The sequence below is a fragment of the Cydia amplana genome, chromosome 3, assembly GCF_948474715.1.
Source record: "Cydia amplana chromosome 3, ilCydAmpl1.1, whole genome shotgun sequence".
Taxonomy (NCBI): Eukaryota; Metazoa; Arthropoda; class Insecta; order Lepidoptera; family Tortricidae; genus Cydia; species Cydia amplana.
The window spans coordinates 2,374,983-2,389,349 of NC_086071.1; positions in this window are offsets into that span (position 1 = coordinate 2,374,983).

The following is a 14,367-nucleotide window of genomic DNA, read 5'->3' on the forward strand; positions in this document are numbered from 1 at the left end:
CAGAATGTTGTTAAGTATTGCAAATGAAGTGATTGATTGATTGAATGAATGTGATTGTGATTTCCTCTTGTGAGGTGTGCATGTATTTTTCATGTGTCGTAGTAGGTACAAAGTATACTATTTATAATAGGTATTTGCCAGTAGGTAGGATTGATACTTTTTGCTAATGTAATATATTTTATTAAATAAATGATATTAAATAAAAGCAGAATATTATTAACGTTTCATATAAAACACGAAACTATCAAAATATGGAATTCCTGTTAAAGGGAATTATCTACTCTGATTCCTGGACCCCGAAATGCGAGATATCGGGATTCTGGGATTTCGTTATACCGTGAAGAACTTGTAAAAAACTATCAGAATTATCATATTTCAAATTAAAATAATTTACCTAAAAAAAATTGACCAGCTCTTTTTGTCAAATACCCTAATGTGAATCATAAAAAATAGGTAAACATTGTGTTATGAGGACATTTTTTTAGTTTATTGTATTAGTAGAGATATAATTGACCAAATCGAAACGCAACTGTCACTGTCACACTAATATGGTAGAGTGATAGAGAGAAACAAAACGATTTTAGCGATTCGATGTCGAAGCGCCAGCGATTGTCACCTTGGCTAGGGCACAGATTTGTATAATAGTTCTTGCTAGGGTCTCAAGCTCAACGTCTATTATGCGTAGGGCAGTCAATTCAACCGAATTGATTCAGCTAAAAGCGTATTAAATAAGCCGGTGCCGAAAACAAACTGTAAATTTCAAACGGTTGTAATTTTATTTCTAAGCATGATGACGACGGCTTTCTTATCGCATAAGTCCTATTATTAAAACCGGTGGTGGCCGAGTGGATATGACGCCCGACTTTCAATCCGGAGGTCGCGGGTTCAAATCCTGGCTCGTACCAATGATTTTTTCGGAACTTATGTACGAAATATCATTTGATATTTACCACTAGCTTTTCGGTGAAGGAAAACATCGTGAGGAAACCTGCATACATCTGCGAAGAAATTCAAAGGTGTATGTGAAGTCCCCAATCCGCATTGGGCTAGCGTGGGGACTATAGCCCGAGCCCTCTCGCGCATGAGAGGAGGCCTGTGCCCAGCAGTGGGACGTATATAGGCTCAAATTATTATTATTATTATATATTATTATTATTAAATTATATATTTTAGTGCAAATAATTCTGGTTTTACGCCATGCGACGTTACCCCGCTGAATAAAAGAGATCACTGAAATTTGAACTTTTCCAAATGACAAGAAAATTTTCAACATACTCCACTTAAAATAACCTCGTAGATTCGTGCACTTCATAATAACCAACTACTAATTTAGTAATTTGTCTCTTGAACAGAGGTCTCGAAGCTAGGACCTCAGACCTTCAGACCTCTAGGAACAAGTGACCCATCAGAAATATTGTTAATAGAATTTGCGCCCGCCCCCGCATGCCCGTCATATTTATCGTGAAAAATTGGGGTAAATATTCGGCTAAAGTGAAATGAACTATAATCAAAATACATATACAATTTCCTTCGTACAAAAAGTCATATTTTTTAATAGACGATGAGCAAAGTAAGAAGACCACCATACGTCCCGCAGTGCCGTTCTCTAGACTATTAATGGGTTCAAATCAAGAGTGTATTAAAAGAGAAGGATAAAACAGCCAAAAAACCTTGACATATCCAACATGTGTTGGGATGGTGCAGGCAAATATGAAAAACGGGTTCGTAAATAGCTGTCACTGAATGCGCTAGGAAAAAGCTGCCTATCACTCCTACAGAAAATAGAATAATAATAAAAACTGATGATTATTTAAATTAAAAGTCGCTTTATATTCTAGTAATCCTAAAATCCAAAAATCCTTATAAATTGCATCAATTTTTCATTTGAAGATTACAGTTTTTTTTCGTTACACCCCTTACTTACGTGCAGCCCCATTAACAGAACGCGTCTTGTCTGTTAATGAATAAAATATTAATGGCAGCGCATCAGTTTTACAGCATAACCTACTTAACTAAGTACTTGCAGATGGTAGTCAGGTAACGTGGAACAGTTAAAAGTAGAGATCGAGATTAAGTAAAATAAAGGTAACAGATTTTTGTTCAATTGGTATAGATATTTATCGGTTAAAAGAAATAAGAATTACATAAAAAGATATTGATAACAACGTTGAAGCTGTTCCGGATTATTACAATTAAAAGATTTAAATATTGTTTACAGTACATATAGTGCTACTTTCCCGCACTAGGGCGGCAATTAGCACTTTCCGTGTCGACCGTGTCTATGCCGATATTTTAAAGGGCCATATGTACTGTAAAACGTTGTACGACACACTTGCGAATAGGCAATTCGCAACTCGTGTCAATTTCAAACTTTCCCTTCGGTCGTGTTTTAATTTATCGCCACTCGTTACGAATTTCCTCTTTTCCGCACTTTTATCGTAAATAACTATTACCTACCTACCTTAACAATACATAAAACATAATTTAAAGTCTAGCCAATTTCGAAGAACTACCTACCTAACACGAACCCTATTTCAAATTCAGTCTCTATTTCAAATTTTCAACCTCCTTTTCTCGTTCAGAATTTACAGCTTAATATGATTATTTTTCATCAGAAAATAGACAGATTATATATATGTACCTATAATTTTTGCACAAGGCCAGTTACTCGAAAAACATTTTCCTATTAACATAAGAAAAATAAATTATAGGGTCTTAAAGTATTAATTTTCAGAACACTGAAATAATATAAACCTTATGATAAGTAGGGAATACGCATGAACCTAATAACATCTAATAACATCTGTCATAAGTGTAGTGTGTAGTTAACATAATTTCTCAGTTTTGGGGAAACTTTTAATGTGCCGTCAATGAATTTGAATTTTATCTTATCACAATTTATCCGAATCGTGGGATCTTCCGTGTCACGTCCCGATCGCTGACTAGGTGATTTGGATTTGATTGATCATTAAACACCTTCTCGAAGTGGAACTTTGTAATTTAATTATCTATTGTCGTTTTTCCTGTTCAAATAGAGTCCTAATATATTTATACATACATACATACATAATAATCACGCCTATTTCCCGGAGGGGTAGGCAGAGACCACGGATTTCCACTTGCTATACGATCCTGACATACCTCTTTCGCTTCCGTTACTTTCATAATATTCCTCATACACGCTCGCCGGTTTAGGGTGCTCTTGACCTGGCCTTTCTTCAGGATTTCCCCGATCTGATCGAAGAAAGTCCGCCGAGGTCTGCTGAGGTGTCTGGATATTTATAGTATATACTTATAAAAGTAAAATAAATGACAAAAAATAAAAAAAAAAATAAAAAAAATCTTGTCTGATTTTAGTAAGAGTAGGGGCATTAAATTGCTCGTTTTTTATGGAGTTAGAAAAACATATTACTGATCACGACTCAAATGGCACCCTGTATAGTAATGTCTCTATTTTGTATCCCTTTACATCTGTAATGTTTCATAATGTCCATTTGATAGTGTCTTGATAAAATTGTTTCTGTCAATGGTTCCAATTGAAACTAATTGTTCATTCGTAGCTACCCACAGAAAACGTAGCTACCTAAATACGTCAATGTATATATCTTAAGCAATAAATATGCGTTCCATTATGTAACTTCTGGACTAAAACTTTTTTAATTCAAGCGAAGACAATAAAACTACAAAGTTGACCTGGCCGAGACTAGAAGTGCAGTTGCATTCTGCTGGAAATATTACCCACAAAGTCAGAGTACCTACTCCTACTCCAGCTTAAAACAAAAAAGTAACTAACATAAACCGTTTTCAAATATTAGAATTACGTACGTAATCGGAAGTAGATTTTCCGATAATTCGACATGAAAAACAAAAAGATTAGGCTTGCTCTAATTTAGTGCTTAACTTTGATAATAGTTACGAACCAATGGGCAAAGTTTCGGTGCGATTTGATTGTTCGCGCCTGATATTACTTACAAAGGGAAGAAAGTCGCGATCTCTAAAAAAAGATTGAGTTTAGTTCAAGAAAATAAGAAACCCAAAACCTTGCATTATTTTATTTTTAACTAAATGTGTATGTCTATTGTTCTTTACAAAACTAGCGCAATAAAGGTGGTATAAAACAGTTAATTTACGGTTTCCGCCGCAACGGATCTAATAGCTGGTGGAGGCAATGTTTAAATGTTTTCTTTAGGTTCGTTTCTTTTGTGTAATTACCTTCGGCAGACTCATATAAGGGGGCTAACTGGTGGTAGTATCCGAGTATAAGACTACGGGTGCGGAATTTAAGTGATCCTATTTGGTGGCCGGCCGATTGAGGCGCTCCACGTACCCAGTTCGTGTTGCGAATCGACAATGTTTACCTGTTCGACCGTTTTGCCTAATTATTACTTGGAACCCGTATTGGGTATAGTATATAATTCACCTATTATTAGCTTCTGTACAAGAAATTTATGTTTCAGTAAAAAAATGTTCAAGGCGTTTTAAACGTACAAAGTTTTATACTAACAAGGATTTTCTTTTAGAATAATACCTATTACGCATGATTTTAGAACTCTTAGGTACTTACAGGAAACGTTTAATTTTATCCAGGTAAACATGTATGGTGGTGTAATATTCAACTAAGCCTAAGACTTTTCAGTTAACTTCTTTGTAATTAGTATTAGGTAAGTGAACCTAGTGTGAAAGAATGATGGTAAAATAAAGAGATTTATATGAAACAGTACTTTTACTTACCTTATCGGAAAAGGTTGTTCATGTAGATCGGTGATATTCTAACTTATGCGTCTCTCTGGTTTCGGTTATTTAAAATACATTAACAAGATAATTTTCTCTCCTCGGGTCGGAAAGGGGCAACTTTCGGCACCCTGCACTAAACGAAGATATGCTCCTACCACCTACTGATGCTCCTACTCCGTCGATCAGTAAAACAGAATAGAATACACACCTCGGCCAGTAAATAAGAAAGCCTCAGATCAAATGTTAGTCGGAGACATTTCTTACTCTACTACCTACCCTAAGTATGTAATATAGGTACTATTACAAATTTTGTCAATCGGATGAAGTTTGGCATCGTCAATGTTGTTGAAAACAAATGGCGGCCGCTGTTGGCTGTAGACAGCGTTTATAAAATAAAAAAAATAAAAATAAAAAAATAAAAATAAAGTTTTATTTTCAGGCATCACGTACAGTAGATAGTACACCCATATCAAACTAAATATTAAAACTTAAAACTAAAATAAAAGCAAAGTACAACAAGTTAAATAGTTAATTGTTACTATTTTTTGTTTCCGTTTTGATGTACTGAAAGCCAGTGCCTAAACATGTTACAAGTGATGTTGCGGCACACCGACATGAGGATGGTGTTATGCGAGCGGCGCATCCCCTCCCAGAAGGAAGCAATGCGTGCGCGTTTAGCCGCCGCGCCGCGTCAGTGCTTGATTTTATTTTGCCACGGCCACGGGGCAAGTTTGCGAGGAAACGTCGTTATCGAAGGAAGTTTAGCCATCGGACTTTTACATTATTAAAGTTTTATCCGACGGCCTGCGCGAGAAACCGATACTAATGCCAATTTTTTTAACGATTTTTGTTTTATTTGCCCGTCCATTTGCGTATTGATATTAGTGGAAGATGATTATTATTTTCTTAAATTATGAAAATGTACCATTTCTTATGATATAGCTAATTTTCCGAATAAACATTTGATGTTACTTGAAATTGTGCATTTTATTTGTATGAAACCTAACGGCGACCCCTTGTTCCACTCCTAAATATTCATTATATTCACAAAATTGCTTGCCCAATGGAAATCGCACATTTGTCACGTGCTACCCGTAACGCAGTTGAACTGATATTTTGTGCACACCCGGATTTAAACCGCATTTGCAAATCGGGATTTTACTCTGTCATATTGCTATATACAGTCTTGTTCACTGTGCAATGCTATAGATTTTAACTATACATATAATAATGGAAGCATCCAGCAATAAATGCGACGTGTTTGAAAACAAACATTACACTCTGTTTGTTCAATAATGTAGGTAATTTTAGCTCATTTTCATTTTAGGTCAATTTTAGCTAGTGAAATGTATCAATTTTGACCGATATCTTATGTTTTGAGGGTCGCCACCTCAGAATATACCTAAACATTTTTCATAGCAGATTATGTATTCTCTAGCCCCCACCATACAAGAAAAACTGTCAGTCAACTTTGAATTAATGGTATTAGAAAATATAATTAAATTTTAAACTGAAATAGATGTCATATATGTATAGAAAAAGTGACGAAGCCCTCCAGTGGGCTCAACGCCTTGAACCCCTTTATATGTTTTTCTACTCCCGTACTTTTACCTATTTGTCATTTAAAGGGTCGTGCACACACCTTTAAAACCCTACCTTATAGTTGTCAAGACAAGTCTTTAGTCTATTCCCCAAAAAAGAATTTGTGCTTACACGCAGTATCTTTTTGGCGATTTTACGATACTTCGTGTAATGACCACTTAAAAAATATTGAATGAACTACAGTATTGCCAACCTTATTTTAAATGTCATCTCTGACAAATAAGTGAACCATAAACATGTTTTTTTTTTTAAATTTCATTCATTCATTCATTTATTCTTTTCCCGCCCGTACCCTCGATTTTTGCTACTTCTTGAATTAAAAATATTTGTTAAATTTTCAATTTTATTTCAAAGTAAGTGCTTGGTCGTAGAAAAAGTATTGTATGCAACGTTGTTTAACTGAGTCAAGAAATACTCGTGGCGTCTTTATTAACAATTTTCGGCTTCGCCTCAAATTGTTACTCACGCCACTCGCCTTTTTTGACCTCTCTTAAACAACGGTTGCATAAAATACTAATATAGTACCTAGTGTGACTACTTAAAAAACACAATTCAAAATATTTAATATAATAATTTGATTTGTTCCCAAAGTTGAGTATAATTAAATTTGATTCGTTTAAAAATCAAACAAATCAAACAAAAGCAACTCTATTTCATTTAATAAGGTAATGTGTACCTACTAGTATTAGGACATTAAACCCCATGAGGGTATACAAATAATAATAAATACTCTTTATTGTGCACCATACAGTTAAAAGCGGCCAAGTGCGAGTCGGACTCGCCCATGAAGGGTTCCGTATTTAGGGGATTTATGACGTATTAAAAAAAACTACTTACCTACTAGATCTCGTTCAAACCAATTTTCGGTGGAAGTTTGCATAGTAATGTACATCATATATTTTTTTTAGTTTTATCATTCTCTTATTTTAGAAGTTACAGGGGGGGGGGGGACACACATTTTACCACTTTGGAAGTGTCTCTCGCGCAAACTATTCAGTTTAGAAAAAAATGACATTAGAAACCTCAATATCATTTTTGAAGACCTATCCAGAGATACCCCACACGTATGGGTTTGTTGAAAATATTTTTTTTGAGTTTCAGTTCTAAGTATGGGGAACCCCCAAAAAAATTTTTTTTTTCTATTTTTGTGTGAAAATCTTAATGCGGTTCACAGAATACATCTAGTTACCTAGTTTCAACAGTATAGGTCTTATAGTTTCGGAAAAAAGTGGCTGTGACATACGGACGGACGGACAGACAGACAGACAGACAGACAGACAGACAGAGATGATGAATCTATAAGGGTTCCGTTTTTTGCCATTTGGCTACGGAACCCTAAAAAATGGTACACAGAAAATTAAATGCAGATTAAAAGCTAGGTAACAACAGGCGGTCTTATCGCTAAGAAGCGATCTCTTCCAGATAACCTTTCGGTAGCAGGAAACTAAGGACTTACAACATTGAACGGGTATGTGCCAGAGTAAAATAGTTTTATTTTTAAAACTATGTATTAGTACAGATCTGTACAGATCCTTTGGCGCGATACGGTGGTACAGATACTTTTGTCTGTAGGTAATTACAGATACTTTGGCGCGCTGTTATCCGATTATATTGCAACTGGCTGTACATAACGCTGCGGCAGTATATACTGACCCGACGGCATATAGTTAGGGGTTTCTCAGTGCAAATAGGATCACGTTCGCAACGGGCGGCACTGATCTCCCGCTCAAAGGTCTTATTGTCTCTCCACGCTGTTCACGCGCCGCTAATCCCAATTAAATAATGAACCTGTTCCCATTTAATTTATTGTCTGCATTATGTTTTAAAACATCTTTCGTTTGATGAAATTGTGATTAATGGCCAAAGACTAGACTCTTCTTAACTTAACCTAACCTAAATCTACCCCCGATCCCGGTACACAAAGCAATACTACTGCAATCTAATGAATACCTACTGTAATGTAATAGATCATTTAAGGCCTACGGGTGACACGATCTTGGATAGACGCTCAGCGTCCGTAAGTTTCTCGGCGCGTTCATCAGATAAGTAATCACGTGGGCTAACCAATTAAAGTAGTATTATCGGCACTCCAAGTATCGCGCCTAAGTGGGGTGATACGCAAAAGTTTGAGCTCTACATAACGGTATTATCCAACCGAACCCGACTCGTGTCTAAGTGTTTAATTACTCCGACTTTGTTGTTATAAACAGCGCCACAATCCGACGCTGGGGCAGCAGTGACGTTACAATCACTTGCCAAATATTAATATGTTGAAAGATTAGGCACACCAGTATAAGTGCGCTCCCCAATTACACATTTGTTTTTACGAATCTCAAGATCGCGCTACAATGGCTAATCTGAAAACTTAACTCGCCCATCCAGTGGAAGCCATTGGGGCCAAGACCACATCTGTGGCGGCATGCAGGCATAAATTGCTGAATCTGCCCGCCTAAGTAAATTGGCCCTCTAATCTGACACTTTTAATGAATTATTTTAGCTTTAGAACGTACATAAATATGATGTATGCATGGCAATATTGTGGGAACACTTCAGCAACTTTAATTTTCTGCGCTGATTGGATTTACACTGTATTATTTTTTTCTCTTTTTTTTATCTACAGACTTATTTTATTTTTATAACAAAGAAGAAAAGGTAATGAATTCAAGAATATACATGAAGAGATAATAACTTAAATTATTATGAAATATAAAAAAAACAAGCAACAACGGTTGCACTCCGGGAGTGCCGATAGAAGTGAAAACTCACCTCACTATGTTACCGACGCCTGGTAATACGATACATACGTTTAGCGGAGGTATTCTATTTATTTATTATATATTATTATCATTCTCAAATAAGATCACACTTTTTCACTGACATGTTTATTTATAGTTGGCCAAGCAGATCTTGTCAGTAGAAAAAGGCGGCAAATTTGAAAAATGTAGACGCGAAGGGATATCGTCCCATAGAAAATTTGAATTTCGCGCCTTTTTCTACTGACAACATTTGCTTGACCATCTACTTATACATACCTACTGCCATGACAACGTCAAATTATTTGAACATAGGTAAAGAGTCTTGAAAAGGAGTCCGCAACATAAATGTCAAAAAACCTTGAGTTTTTCTTTATTGATTTAAATGCCATCTAAATTATGAGTGGCCATCTAAACATTACGCCCCTTACGGTCACGTGATCGCCTTACGCTGTCTCGAGTTTATTATTTTTTAGCCCACCTCATAAAGTGCCCACAGCGCCGCTAAAGAAGTTTTCACTTTAAAAAAAACTTATCTTATTCTATTTATTAATGTAGAACACGTGATTGAAATTATTACGTGTAATGTAAAACAGAGCTGCCAGCGGTTTTCATAGATTTTTGACAAGTTTAGTGTCGTACCTATTTCCTAAATTTACACTTCAGATAGAATTATAAGACAAACGGCTATCGGTTTTTCGATCTTTTATCTCCATTCTTGTCTACCGGGTTTTGACAGAAATGAAAACTTATTTTTTCAGAAGACGTGTCAGAGATTTTAATTTTAAACTAGGTAGGTAATTAACACACAGTAAGTTACTCGTATAGCCAGAAAACCAGTTTTTGCCAAATATCTCGAAGTTAATGGGATACTATATTGCTTAAAGCCGTTGCTGTTAAAATGATAGGCTACAAAAACATAAGAAAACTAAGGGATTCAGATCAAAGGTCATTGGCGTTAGGGGCTTCTGAAGATACCTACTGAACATTCGAGCTATGAGTACCTATAATGCAACTAATACCTTGTAAACGATCAATAGTGATTGTTTACAACTAGCACAAAAATAAATGAAGGAATAATACTACGATTCGCCACAGCTGAGACCGATGAGCTCATCTGGTTTTGTTCCGTTTGTCACGAAATAAGACTATTCTTATTCGCTGTCCATCCGATACGGTCGGCAAAAAGCTCCCGCAGAAGGGTCTGCCGAGGCTAGAGCCGCGGGCGGCCGGCGGATGATGCCAGTTATCGGGATAATCCCCCGATTAGAGAGCCCGACACACCATTCTCGGTCCCTAACTTTCATAAGTCTTACGATGAACAGCGTAAATATAACGTTGTCATTATGAGGCAAACTAAGTCCGTTGTTTTTTTCTGCTGCTCAATTTAAAACTTACATTAAAATGCATTGCTAAAGCTATCTGCAGTTATTTTAAATTATTATATGTCGCAATGCTTGTGTTGTCGCAAATACGACGATGTACCCTATCACTTTCGTATTCAATTTAACCCTTAAGATGTTTCAAATGAAGTTGGAAACAGTAATTAGGTAACCCTATTCAGCTGAAATAAAGAGGTTGAATATTAGTAAGTAAAATTATCTGTAATTTAAGATAAGAGAACCTAACTAGAGAGAGTTTTATCAGCAATCTTAACTAAAGCCATTAAAAGAGTCGTAAGATAAAATGCTTTGAAGTGATTTGCCTTACATCTCGAGGCGAAATTGATTGAGCGAGCGAGCTCGTAACACGAAGCTGGCTACAGACAGCTCTGAACTGTTATAAAACTTTAAAATAAAAGTTGTGTATTGGATACAGCGAGTATTGAGTCACGACAGAACGACCGTTGTTTCACGTTTTCGCCATCAGTGAACTGAAATTGAAAAAGCCTTGATTGGCGCAGTCAGTACTGCACAATTCGGCTAGCTGCACCATTCGCAACCAATTCAAAGGTACGCCTAAGCCACCACTACAACTGGCATCAAAAGAACTTCACTCATTCGAAAGCGCTTCAATGTTCGAAGCGACAGTTTGGGGAAATTGAATGGGCTACAGGAATAAATCGCCACAGTTTTAATACCTTAACGGAAAACAAAAAAATAGAATGAATATTGAAATGCAAATTTAGATTTGAATGTCAAAATACGCTACACAGAGTCGTTAAAAAAAAGATAAAACTTTGTTATTGAATTAGCTGACTAGCGCAGCTAGTAGGTTTGTCTGTAATCCTATTGCGGCGCTCGCGCGCCTGCCCCTAAAAGTTCAGAGTGCGCATTCCCAACAAAACGCTGCCAACGCCTCGGGACACTCGGGACTTACCGAACAACTGAAGGCTTTGTACTTCTTAGCGCGAGATGAACGTATTTCTTTCTAAACTAATCGGCTTGTTTTTGGACATTAGTAAGTTATTTCTATTCATATAATATCGAGAGGGTGCAACTACATACCTAATCTTGGCTGACTAAATGTTAATAGCCATGGTTAATTAATTATTGTTTGCTGCACATAAGTAGAGATACTAGGACACAAAAATGACCACTTGAAACGCCTATTACACGGCAAGCCGGGCTTTCGACTAGTTTCGACCACTGTGACCTTGGTAGTTTCCGACCTTGTGGTCGGTGGTTGGCTATCAAATTGTATTGCGCTCCAACCAAGGTCAGATTAATCTTGGTCAGATTAATTAATCACCAACGCCAACTGTAAAAATATTAATCTACTTATTCTACTGATAGGTACTGATTCTGTACAAGGTTGCAATATATATCTAAATCCCATATTAGGTATATACTTACTACCGGGTACCTACATGAATCCCAGGGATTTAGTGTGAATGGTAATAAAGTCTGAAGTTCTATACCTATACCCTGTAAGCTTACAAATACCATTACGTAAGTTAATTTCAAACTGAGGTAGGTAACATCCCTAAAGAGTTTACCTAATACTGCTGCGTCACTTCGTCTCGCATTATAAAATATGCAGATAAGTTACGGGAATTGATTCGAGGCACAAAGGAGGCCGGCGAAGCTGTCTATAGCCGAGGCGGCGAGATTTTGGTAGTAATTTCCCGAGAGGCCACACCTTTATCTCATGACACTGAAAATATTTTGAATAACGTAAATAAGCTACATATGCTCCAATTTACTGCACGTTCTCAGCTATCTAATTTATGAGGGCAGGCTGCAGAGCTCGTACAGAGTTTATTTATTTTTACTTTCATAATGCCGCCGTGACACCTTTCATGCATCAACTTCAATAATATTGTTGCTATTAATGTATGAGCTCGACATTAACGTACTGTAGAATTTTCTCAGTTAAAGTTACAGTAAGTTCATTTAACTGTTTCAGTGCAGACCTCAATATATAGGTATAATTTGTAGTTAAAAAAGCGCGATTTAGTACTTGAATAACATTCAAGAATATAAACTTTAACAATATAATAATACAACATACCAATTTTGGAATCCGAGACTACTCGACAACTACTTACTTGGGTACTTTAATATGCTATAGCATATATAGTTATTATCAAATGTTAATTTAGAACTGCTGAATCAATGTACAACAGAGATACCTAAGCATTATTTTCTTCAAACAGTTACACAAGTTGTATAGCGATTAATTGCGATAAACCAGACAGTCAAAGTAAAAGCTACGTAAGACATTCACGAGCGATAATAACGATGAAATGGTACTAATGAATTAAACTTTGTCCTCCCGACCGGCGTACTCTGCCTGCTCTGCCATTATCGCAGGCGCCTCTCGCAAGACAGACGCCTTCAGTCTGTACAGTCAGCATCGGTGTATTCCCATTTCTCCCCGCCCCAAGTGACCACCGCCATACAAATGGGAATGATTCATATGATTCATCTGTGCCCGACGGGGACAAAATGGGAATACACCTCGGCATCAAATTAATTGGGACGGCTAATAAAGTGGCCAAATATGTCGAGAAACATATTTTTATTTCATTATAAAAAACCGGCCAAGTGCGAGTCGACCTCGCGTTCCAAGGGTTCCGTACATTACACAATTTTTAACAATATGTTTTTTTTTAATGAAAAGGGAGTAAAATGTTTTTAAAAAACCCATCAAAAACTGCACATTTCTAATAGATTTCCCTGTCATCTTCAGGTAAACTCAGTAGTTTCAGAGATAAAGGGGGAGAATGGTCATTTTATGCTTATTTTCTTGAATAACTGCTAAACTATTTATCTTAAAATTATAAAAAAAAATATTTGAGATGAATGAAATGAAATGATGAGATGAAATGAGTCCGAGGCTGAAATGATGCCTTTTACCTGAGTTAAACACTCTACTTTTCATTTCGAATACGAGGAAAGTAAAATGCATGTGTTTTTTAAAAACATGAGTAAATATAAATTTTCATAGTATTTCTTGAGGGTACTATCAATTAACAATTTAGCCAAACGGATCGTTATTTATGGGATGCGGAGTTAAATATCAGAATGGAAATTGTATAACAAATCCATTTAAACCCAAATTTCAATTGCCCATTGTAATTTTTTTTTTATTGTACTTGGAACGTAAAATGCTCTAGTGCAGAAACGTATCATTTTCTGCACACCTTAGAACAACAATGACCCTCTTTCAGAGCACGAGAAATGAAAATGTCTTTAAAAAACCCGTAGGGGTCGGATCAAAAACTAAGTACTTAAGTACGACTCACGCTTGACTGCACATTTCTAATAGGTTTTCCTGTCATCTATAGGTAAAGAACTATTTACTGTATTTTTTTCAAAATTTTAGACCCAGTAGTTTTAGAGATAAAGGGGGAATGGTCACTTTTTGCCTATTTTCTTGAATAACTGCTAAACTATTTATCTTAAAATACTAAATAAAATATACTTGACATTCTCAAAATGAGCTCTTTCATTTGATATGTAACACGATATAGTTTGAAAAACTTTATTTTTTAATTTGCTCTTTTACCCCCCAAAAGTGGCCTCCATATTTAAAATTCATTTGTTTACGTTACATGTCCGTCTTTGGGCCACAAACTTACATATGTGTGCCAAATTTCAACTTAATTGGTCCAGTAGTTTCGGAGAAAATAGGCTGTGACAGACGGACGGACAGACAGACGCACGAGTGATCCTATAAGGGTTCCGTTTTTTCCTTTTGAGGTACGGAACCCTAAAAAGTGTTACGATTTATTTGGACAATTTGGCCGTCACTACCATTTATTTGATGCTGACTATACAGCCGTACCATGAGTATACAGCGACGATAGTCGCTAGCGACTGCGTCAACTCGC